The 10,119-nt window shown below is 37.7% G+C and overlaps 1 long non-coding RNA gene across 1 annotated transcript; it reads left to right on the top strand.

Moving 5' to 3' along the window:
• The first annotated feature begins 3,262 nt into the window (after positions 1-3,262).
• On the top strand, positions 3,263-5,815 carry LOC121069576. The gene is made up of 3 exons (XR_005819495.1): positions 3,263-3,456; positions 3,939-4,020; positions 5,654-5,815. It is a non-coding gene; the product is annotated as an uncharacterized LOC121069576 (long non-coding RNA).
• The last annotated feature ends 4,304 nt before the right edge of the window (positions 5,816-10,119 follow it).

Genomic DNA, 10,119 nt, shown 5'->3' with positions numbered 1-10,119 from the left:
ATTTTATTGTTAATTCTGTCTCCAACTGTCTGCCTAGGCTCTTTTACCTGGGTATCAGTCCACCAGAACAGAGCAATGCCTATATGCCATTCACCAACATCTTTAACGGAGGACCAAAGGAGTCATTGGAAGTGAAACCGAAAGAGAACCTGTGGTCTCCCTAACACTAGTTTCTCCTCTGAATACAAATCAGCTTGCAGTAGAGTGAAAACTACTCCCAAAAAGCACGTCAAGTTTTATGCAAATTATCATTGCTGTGCTGCATGGGTTCAGAAAGGTTATGATCTATAATGCAGAAATACATTCAAGAATCAACCCTCCAGGAAGCTGGACACTTTCCTAGAAATAACTTGAGAAACTTTGATGCTAAGGACCTTTCTATGTACTGCTGTCCTGGGATTTGAAGCAGGTATTTTCCACAGTGCCAAGTGACACCATTCAGAGTTGAGGCTGAACCTTGCGTATATTTCTCACCTTCTGGCCCAGATGCCTTCTCATCTTTGAGTCCCTAAGGGCATTGCCAGGCATTCTGGGAAAGGGTGTGAAAAAAGACGTAACTCACTCCCCCTCTCTTCTCTCTTATTTTAGACTTCCAGGAAGGAGGAGATTTACACACGGCTCCTGAGAGACTTTTATTGCCAGTGGTTAGTTGTACTGCATGAATGTATTTTCTTTTCTGAGTGCCTTTCATATATCTATAGATCTCTCTCTATATGCATTTCACTACCTTTAAATCTGCATTTTGTGAATTAATTATAATTCTGCTGTCAGAATGAATGATAAAACCTGGCTATGTTGCCATCTAGAAGGTTAGATATTCTCTTTTAGATTTGGATAACAAATTCATGTTTGTGATTATTAACTCAGTCTAGAACATTTGAACTGTTGTCAGATCAAGCTGACATCATTTAGTTGTAGGTGCTACATACATGATACTGGAAGGCTAAATCTGGGTCTCTCTTCCATTCTTTCTTTCTTTCTCTTGAAATTTGATCTCATGTAGCTACTCATTTCTTATCTTATAGTTTGCAGTTTCAATTCCTTTTTGGTTGGCAAGTTGTTGTCAGTGTTATTTTTGCTTCCTGTGGACATAGTAGTTTTCTACCAAGAAGTCAATGAGTCATGGTATGATTGCTCTGATTATTTATTTTTGCTGTGTGAATGATCATTGAAGTCATGTGGTTCTTTAATAGGAGAAGTAAAATAGATACGTAAGTAATCACATTTCTGATCTTTATATTATTTATATACATTTGCAGTGTGCTACCTTATGGTTAATCAGACTTCATTTTTTTACCAAAATATTTATATATATGTGTATGTATTTCAGAATATTTTCAAAATTTCTGTCAAATTTCCCACAAGTAATCCTTGTAACCAAATGATTGGACATTGAATTCGTCTCATTGAGGGAGACTTCTAATCACAGAGATATTAATTTGTGTTTTATTTTAAACATGTGAAAACACCATAACTTTTAACTCACCTCAGTGAATTAAGTGCAAACATCATTAATTACAACAAACAAGAAAGTATTATAAGCACAAAAAATAGTGAGAGAAAAATGACACACGGTATGCTAAATTTTTTGAAAGTAATTTTTTGAAAGTAATTTTCCACAACATTTCCTAGAAATAGCTGTCCATTTTCTGAACTTTTCTTATCACTTTGTGGAAGCTGCCATTTTACTTACAATCCACAGTAGGAAGTCTGGATTTATTACACAGAGCAGGACTGGAGAAGGCAGAAACCTATTCATATGCAGAAGAAACAAGGGACTTTGAAAGGTGTACCTATGAAAAGTGACTATGTAAAATGGCACTTTTGTCCCTAGTTTTGCTACCTAATGTGCATTCAGAGTTACATCTGCTGTCATTGGTTACAAAAATAATTTTTACTGATCTTTAAACTTACTAACCCTGAACAACAATCTAGTCCAATAGGTAGAGCTGCATCCTATTCCTCCCAGTTCACTATCAGCCAGGTAACTCCCCGTATATCTCACTCTAAAGAACAGCAAAACACATCTGTGCATACCCACTGATGGCAAATGGGGTGCTCAGAGGCTGCTGAAGGTGTACTCTGAAGACACAAGGGCTGCTCAAGAGCAATTGAGAAAATGATCTGGCTCTCTGGCTTCTTGTTACCAGCAATAACGGGCAGGAAGGAATAAGCCCAAATTGACTTTCATGTTTTAACTCAAGTTTGCCAGGCTGACAGAAAATAAATGTGCTCTCTCTTTTCCACCCCCACCCCTCCTTCTGAAATTAAGCAGAGTTGCTATAAAGCTCCTCCAACTGTACTCCTATATACAAACTACCCAGCCCTCTCCCCTTTCCCCCCAGTGTAACCATTCTTTCTTTCCCATATACAAGTTACAAAAGTTTGCTGTCATTCAGGGTAAATGTAAAAACTGAAAAGCATAATGGGTGAATCAACATTTCAGGCACAACAGAGCTTTCAAACAAGACCTGAAAAGCAGAAACAAGTATTACTCATCTCTCTTTTTCTTTCTGTTAAACTTTTTTCTCCTTCAAGATCCTCCCTCATCTTTTTTTTCCTTCTTCTCATTTGTAATCATATTAGAAAAAGGTATGGAAATTGTGTCATGCAAAGACAAGGATATTTTGTGACAGAAAATGTTTGCTACACTGTCAATATATCTGTCTATCTGTGGCTATATGTAAACAATAACAAAACAGTAAACTAAGCCCAGCTAATTGTCTCCATGTGTGGATTTTGTGATAGCCTGGAACTAGGAGTCTTACAACATGCTTTCAGTATGGAGAGCATGATTAGCTTATCGCAACTTCATGTGCCTTCATGGTGTAGTTTAAGACAGCTGGTGGTTGCCCTAAATTATATCAAAGGACCACAGAGCACCTCCAAATTTTGTTGTGAGAACTTCTACCATTGTCAAAGCATCATCACCCTGACTCATGAGTCATTCTTTTTTACATCCTCCTGGGGAGGAGAGGTCTTACTGGGTGAATACTGTGCCCTCATACACAAAAACTAAAAAAATACATATTCTTTAAAACTGTGTGAGATTTGAAACTGAGGTGCTTTGCTGCCCTTTTCCCTCAGGAGCCAGGAGATGAGGGGGTGGGTTTGTACTTGCAACCATCCTTCCAAGTCTCAGGCTCCCAGATGGCTAATATTGCTGCTTGTTGTGGCATTGGCTACAGTCTTAGCTCAAACAGGATTCATTGAGTCATCTGCTACTGAATTGTTATGGGGCATTGGCTTTCTCTTCCTGGTTGTGTTTTTTTGTTGTTGTTGCTTTGCTTGTTTGTGTGCTTTGTGTTTTTTTTTTTTCTCCTCCCCGTTCTCACTCTTCTATTATGGCTTCTGCACTTCTATCATTGTAACTGAAGCACTCCAAAATGATGTAACATGATGAAGTTGGAGGTCAATATACGTACTGTACAGGTCAATCTTCTGTACCTGGCAAATGTATACAGTTATTTATTTTTCTGTTTGTTATAACACTTTCATTTAAAGTCACAGAGATCAAAAAGAATGTGAAAGAAATGATGGCACACCCTGTACTCTGGGGCTCCTGAGAAGGCAGGGCTCCTTCTTCTCTTCAATGCAACCTGTATTTTTGTTGTTGCTTTTATTAAAATATATATATATATATATAAAGGCATTCCTTTTGTTGTTGTTTTTTTTAATAAAAACAAAAACAACAACAAAATCAGCACAACAGCTATACAACATAACTGATTTCTTCAGTGAGCCTTAGAAAACACATTTTTTTTCCTACACACCATTGCCATAAATGAAACCCGTCTGATTCTGCTCTTGTTGAAACATTAATATATAGACTATTGCATTTGTCACCTGGAGGCTTGGAGAGGACTGGCGAAAAGTTTAGCAACCGTAGGTTTTGCATCTCTCACTATTAACAGTGCATCTGTGGCTTTTATGAGCAGATTGGCCATGTATGTCTTTAGGAGACAAACCACAAGGAAGTATGACTAACTTACATGTCAGCTGCTTCTTCATGACTCCTTCGTAAGTAGATTTCTTTTTTCATAACAAATGAACATGATTTCTTGTAGAAGTGAATATGCAGGATTCGAATGGCACAAAATATGATAATTAAGATAATATAATTTGAAAGGATCTAGGGACAATCGATTTTTACTCTTAGATTGCTGTCGTACAGATTGCCTTTTATGGACAGTTAAAATAGCTAGTGTTATCAGCATTTTGGTCTAAATAGACCAGGGTTGTCATTTGTAACATGAAACAGAAACCCTGCAGAGTTGAGCAAACAGCTTTTTTAGAAACTAGTAATCAGTAAGAACAACAAATACTCAATCCATTTGCTGACTTTAACAGGAGAAGGATATTGCTCACAAATGCTTACTAGACTATATTCCGTTGTACATATGAAATTTCTTATTCCTTCTCCAGGCAATTTCAAATATTGAAAGTATTGCTTTCGTAGCTAGATATAATTGAGCTGAATATAATTGATACAGGACATGAAGTTACTGAAAGTACTTCATCCTACTACTGAAATTAGTTCATCCCAGTCAGGTTTGGAAATGTAAATTCTTCCATGGTTAAGGCAGACAGAGAATACTGTCTTTGCAGTCAGTAGAGAGAAAAAGGTGTGTTTTGGTTACATACATCTCATCTATTTTAGGTGTCTGCTTTTGGATGAAAAGAATAGTGCCCTAGACTCTCGTCTGTGTTGCCTAGATGCCATTCGACTGAAAGGGAGACTAGCTTGTCTATAGCTATGTAGATGAGCCCCTCTTCTTTTTATTCTAAATAGTATAATTAGTTGATGCTTGTCAGATCCTTTCAACCTACAAATGCTGTATATGGGCATGTTCTCTCCTATGAGGATGCGTGTAAAATATGTATGTATTTACAATGATTTGTTTTGAGCGAACAATTAAGAAAAAATGAATAGGGTGTCCAATCCACTGGAAGAAGCTGAGTTAAAGAAGTTTTAGAAAATTGTGTATATGCAATCTCCATATATGCATCGTCAACAGCTTATTACAGTTTTTTCATACCATGAGATCTAGGCTTTCTGCCAGAGTACTCGTTGGGTGTGCTAAATAAGCAGCACCTGGAAGTACTTCCGAGATCACGAATTGAGTTGTGTAACCCAATGCCACCCCCATTTCAAGGGGCAGATTTACATATATACACTTCTCCCTTCCTCAGTTCCTCATTTCTTGGGGGAAGTAAACTAGCCACGTGGAGCAGATGGGAGTCACAGCACAGTTTGGCTGGGGATAGACTGGGATCTAGGCTATTTGGACTGGTGCACTTATCAAACAGTTTAGACATATGCTATGTGCCAAATGGTATTTAAAGAGCATAGCACACCTCAGCACAGCAAATCAAGTTTTGTTTTTTACTAGACTTTCTTATAGTGTTAAGGTCAAATAATAGGGACTGAATTCAAGCTGCTTCCCTTTTTGCTGACCATGAGTTAAAGGGACTGTTCTTCAGTAAATTGTTTCTTCACTAAACCATTTAGGCATCCCTTCCATTGGTGTTTGCAGAGCACACATGTAGATCATTACATCACACAAGACAATAAATATACTTGAAACAGTCACATTTTCTCTATGTTCTCCTGAGAGTGCATTTCACAGGCTTTGTTGTTTCTTTCCATTAGTGGTGGGAAATGCTCCCTTGTTGTCCCCCAGTCAAGAGGACTGTCACAAGCAAGAGTCACTAGAAGCAGCAGCAGCAGCATTTTTCCAGAAAAATGAAATTCTCTGGGATCAGACTGGATGGAACAAAGGCACCGGGGACCTTTCTATTTACTTTAAATGGAACAGTCATAGTCTTTGAGGTAATAAAATACCTTATACCTCCCTTAATGTCTTGCATATGATATAACTGTAGTTGGAGGGAACTGTGTGCAATTGTTTTCATCTGGCAAGGATCGTACAATATTTAGAGGGAATCTCGCAGAAGATTTCAGGGGAACAAAAATGCTCCAGATTGACTGTTGTCGTAATATGATGGAATCTAGACTCACTTTGCAATTCAGATATAGGATTCAAAATCCACAGCTTATTTCTTTGGCACACTTTTGTATTCCTCTCTTTCCTTGAAGTCTTTCTGAATTAATTGCAGTTCTGGGGCCAGTGCCTAAAGCTCTCTACAAAGACTCTGTTTTCATCTGTTGAGGCCTGAGATGCCTGAAAGATTATCACCTTAATAAGGTACCTTTTATTATGGTCAATCCTGCCACTAAGATGATGTTGCATACAAAACTGCATGTTGACTTCATAAGTGTAGGTGATATACAGTAAAATATTGTGTGCTAAAATGATTTTCCCAACTGTTCTCAGAGCAAGGCTCATTGCACAAGACAGAAAAGGCATCGTGTTACTTTTAAATGATATGGCATCACTGTAAAATGTTGTGCACAAAATTCCTGTGTAATACTACTATTAAGCCAAGTGCTACTACAAACAATTATATGTGTATCTTAATCATGATGTAATATGTAAGTAACAAACTGTATTGCCAAAATTCCTGGTGGGAAAAGGTGTTTCTTAAATATACCTGTGTTATTCGTACACAGAGGTAGCCACTATGTGCCACTAAGTAGTCTTAATCTATCATTATACATATTTACTTCTTGATTATTTATACATTAATATGCTAGTCCTCTGCCTCTTTTTTTTTTTTTTTTTTTTTTTCCTGATAAGTATTCCTAGTCCTGGAAAATCAGCATTTGCAAAACGCCACATGCTTAACAGAGTTTGGTCTTCATTGTACACTACACTCTGGTATACCAGAAGACAAAGAAGTGTGGGGTTCTTGCTCAAGATCACAAGATAGATCAGTACTATGAAAGTAATTCAGACATGTTCAGTGCCTACATGCTCTTACTTTCCAGAAGTCCTCTGGGACTACTTCTTCCCCACACAGGTAGGCACAGGATGCTTGGACAGTGCTCACTCCAGCACCTGGTGGCAAAAAAGTATGGGTATGATAAAGCAGAGGATTGGGGGGTAGATGTACAATCTTTTGCACATTGTGTCTTTTACACTTTCAGCTTTATTAAACACAATGCAGCAAGTGTACTGCCTACCAGCTGAAAACCCCCACGAGCTGCATTTTCGGGAACTAAGAAGCTGCATTTGCACATCTGAAGGCAGGAACAGACTTCCTGTTTTGAAGGCTATTAAGACACGGTGGCACCTGTACCTTCTACCCTGGGCTGAAAAAGAGATCCACAAATTGTCTGCATAGATCACTAGGGAGCTGACCAGACCCACAACAAATGTGCTCTCTTGTACACAATCATGAGCAGTCCCAGACTGTCTGGGATGTTTCTGGAGCTCAGATAGCTAGGCTATCTGTCTCTATCATTTTTCTAAGCACATTTCTCATCACTTATCAGGGATATTGGCCATGGTATCTAGATATCAACCTGGAAATGGATTGTATGTTCTGAAATACCATGTTCTTAAACTGAAATCTCTGTTGATTAACAAATTTTGTGGAAGCCGACAGAAGTACCATGCCATTGCAATGGATTTAAAGATAAGGGTAGGGTATGAGCCAGCTAAGTTCTATTATTAACAAGACTTTTTGCTTGGAGAGCAAAAGTGTGAATGTAAATCATTTTCTTTTGTCCATATGTGTTTTCCACAGAGGGAAAATTAGTCATCATCTTTTTTTTCTTTCCTCCCCCTCCCCACCCCCACCCCCCCCTTAAGCACCTGACAAATGTGTGAAAGACCTTTCCCCCCTTGGAACTTATTATTTTGGGGTTTCTACTAATTTCCATCATAGTGAACCACTGAGTCTATCACTGGGCAGCATGTGGAGGTGGCAGGTCACCTCAGAAGAAGATGGATAAAAGGTGAGATTATCCTTATTTTGAAGCAGGCTATCTAGCCAGGTGAGGAGGAAAATGACAGGTGATGTAACATTAGATGCCTGTCATTTTCCAGGGTCATTAAATCTCTTACACGTTGTGTCTTGGAAATCCTGTCATGTGTAATGCCTGCTTTGCTCTCTCCTTAGAAACAGAGTGTGGAGGACAAGCTGCATGATAGTTTACTGTTCCTAAGCTGGATAAAATGCAAATTTATCAACACAACACTCTTTTTAAAAGTTTTCATTAACAGCTCATGATCTGCAACAGGTAAAGGGATACACCCAGATTGCTGGTTTTTGGCCTCTTGTTATTTCCTAGGAAATGATTGCTATTACTGTAACCTTTTCCCAGTTTTAGTCTATATCTTCTAATTGTTTTCCCTGCCTTGTTTTTGTGTAACAAAGTGTAGTCACAAGACATCTTCATGACATGCCAGGCTTCAGATGAAGCTACTACTACTGGGACGAGAAGCATACGGCCGGTAACATGGCAGGCAGGGAGCAAAGTGTGCCCATGGAGCACTACAAGGGGAAATCTGTTGTAATTAGGTGGGAAACAAACAGCTGATCCCAGACACAGACAATGCTGGCTGCTTTATGTGGAATGGCAGCTGCTCTTTTATTGAACATAATTTTAATAATCTTCAATGATAGTTTGTTTTCAGAGAGTCTTGCAGAGCATGGTTTATTCAGACTCTTGTCTTCTCTTTTTCTTAGTTTGCCTGGGCTACTCTTTCTTTTAGGTACTTGAGTCAATGTAGAAACAACTTATTGGCTCATTTGCATTTGATAACTGCTTCCAGAATACACTTCAACCCACCTTCATCTAATTCCAACTGTACTCACAGAGACATTTCCAGTACAACAATTGATGTTTTGTTGTGAACATCTATGTCTATGTAAATGAAGCAATTAGGCAACCATGCTTTGCTGGGTCCTCATCACTCTGTTATATTCACAGAGATGCCTTCTCTTGGTGATTTATATCTATGCTTGTTCTTCATGCTAATGCTATTTTCTGTTAATATATACAACTATTCAAATGATGAAGTGAAGCAATCACAAATATAAACCTTGTAATGCAATGCTGGTGTTGTACTTTTATTATTATTATTTTTTTTAACCACAGGAAAGTGTACAGATGAAGGCATGCTGTTGAATGTAATTATGAAACAGATAACTGCCACATAATGTGTTAATGTTTCCTCCTTATTAAATGCTGAGTTTAATTAAATGAAGTCTTTACCTAAGAGAAGCAAATTGATTTTGTGATTTGGATACTGTCAATAAAATCATTATGACTAGTGAGATCAGATGTTAATAATTAAGAACAAATGTACAATTGTAACTTCGAGGCCATTAGTTGTCAACTAATGGAGAATCAAAAGAGCAAGGTTTACCAAGAGATTCATTCACAAATTATCCATTTATCTGACAATTGTATTGCTATGACTGTTGTTATCATTATTATTACTGTTACTAAGACATACTACTCAGTGAGGAAATCATTTATCACCAGGTTGGTCAATTCATTGATAATAATACAAAAAATGGGATTTAAAGTTAACATCCTAAAGTGATGGTTAAATACACACAACCTCTTATATCAAACAAACTCAAGCATATAGGGAAACTTGTGTTTCCTTACTGAACTAAATACAGATACTCTGTTTTTCCTATATGTGTATCTATCAAAATTAGACTTTTCCTTGGGGACAAAATAGTATAAGATCACCAGACAAAAGCTTGGCACTTTCTGAGATGTGGTCATTGTTTTGGGGACATAGTTTGAAATAGGTTGAAGAGTTTTCATTTCCAATAAGGGCTAAAGACTGGAAAAAAAAAAAAAAAAGCAGCACAACAGTTGACAGATGAAGACTGGCCTTCAAAGTTTCTTCTAGAAGACTTTCTTCCATACATTATTAATCTATTATAATTGGCCTATATAGTAAATTGCATTACGTGTATAAGATAAAAAAAAAAGAATCAGAAATTTATGTTGCACTTTACTTCAGGATAGATATGACATAGCCTGCTGAAGGAAGTTGAATGATTTCTTAAGCTTCCATTTTAGTTTAGAAGCTTAGGTTTGTCAAGGTTTTACATGTCTGGATTTCTGTCTGTCCCTTCTCAGAACTGCTCCTGTCTGAGATACTGACTGGGTAAACTCAAACACAGGGCTGCCAAACAGAAAGCTACGGTTACCACTCATCCTGTCAGACTTCATTAGTCTTGTAC

The sequence above is a fragment of the Cygnus olor genome, chromosome 4 (genome assembly GCF_009769625.2).
Source record: "Cygnus olor isolate bCygOlo1 chromosome 4, bCygOlo1.pri.v2, whole genome shotgun sequence".
NCBI lineage: Eukaryota > Metazoa > Chordata > Aves > Anseriformes > Anatidae > Cygnus > Cygnus olor.
Note: the sequence above shows the minus strand (reverse complement) of the source record. Positions and strands in the feature narration are given on the sequence as shown.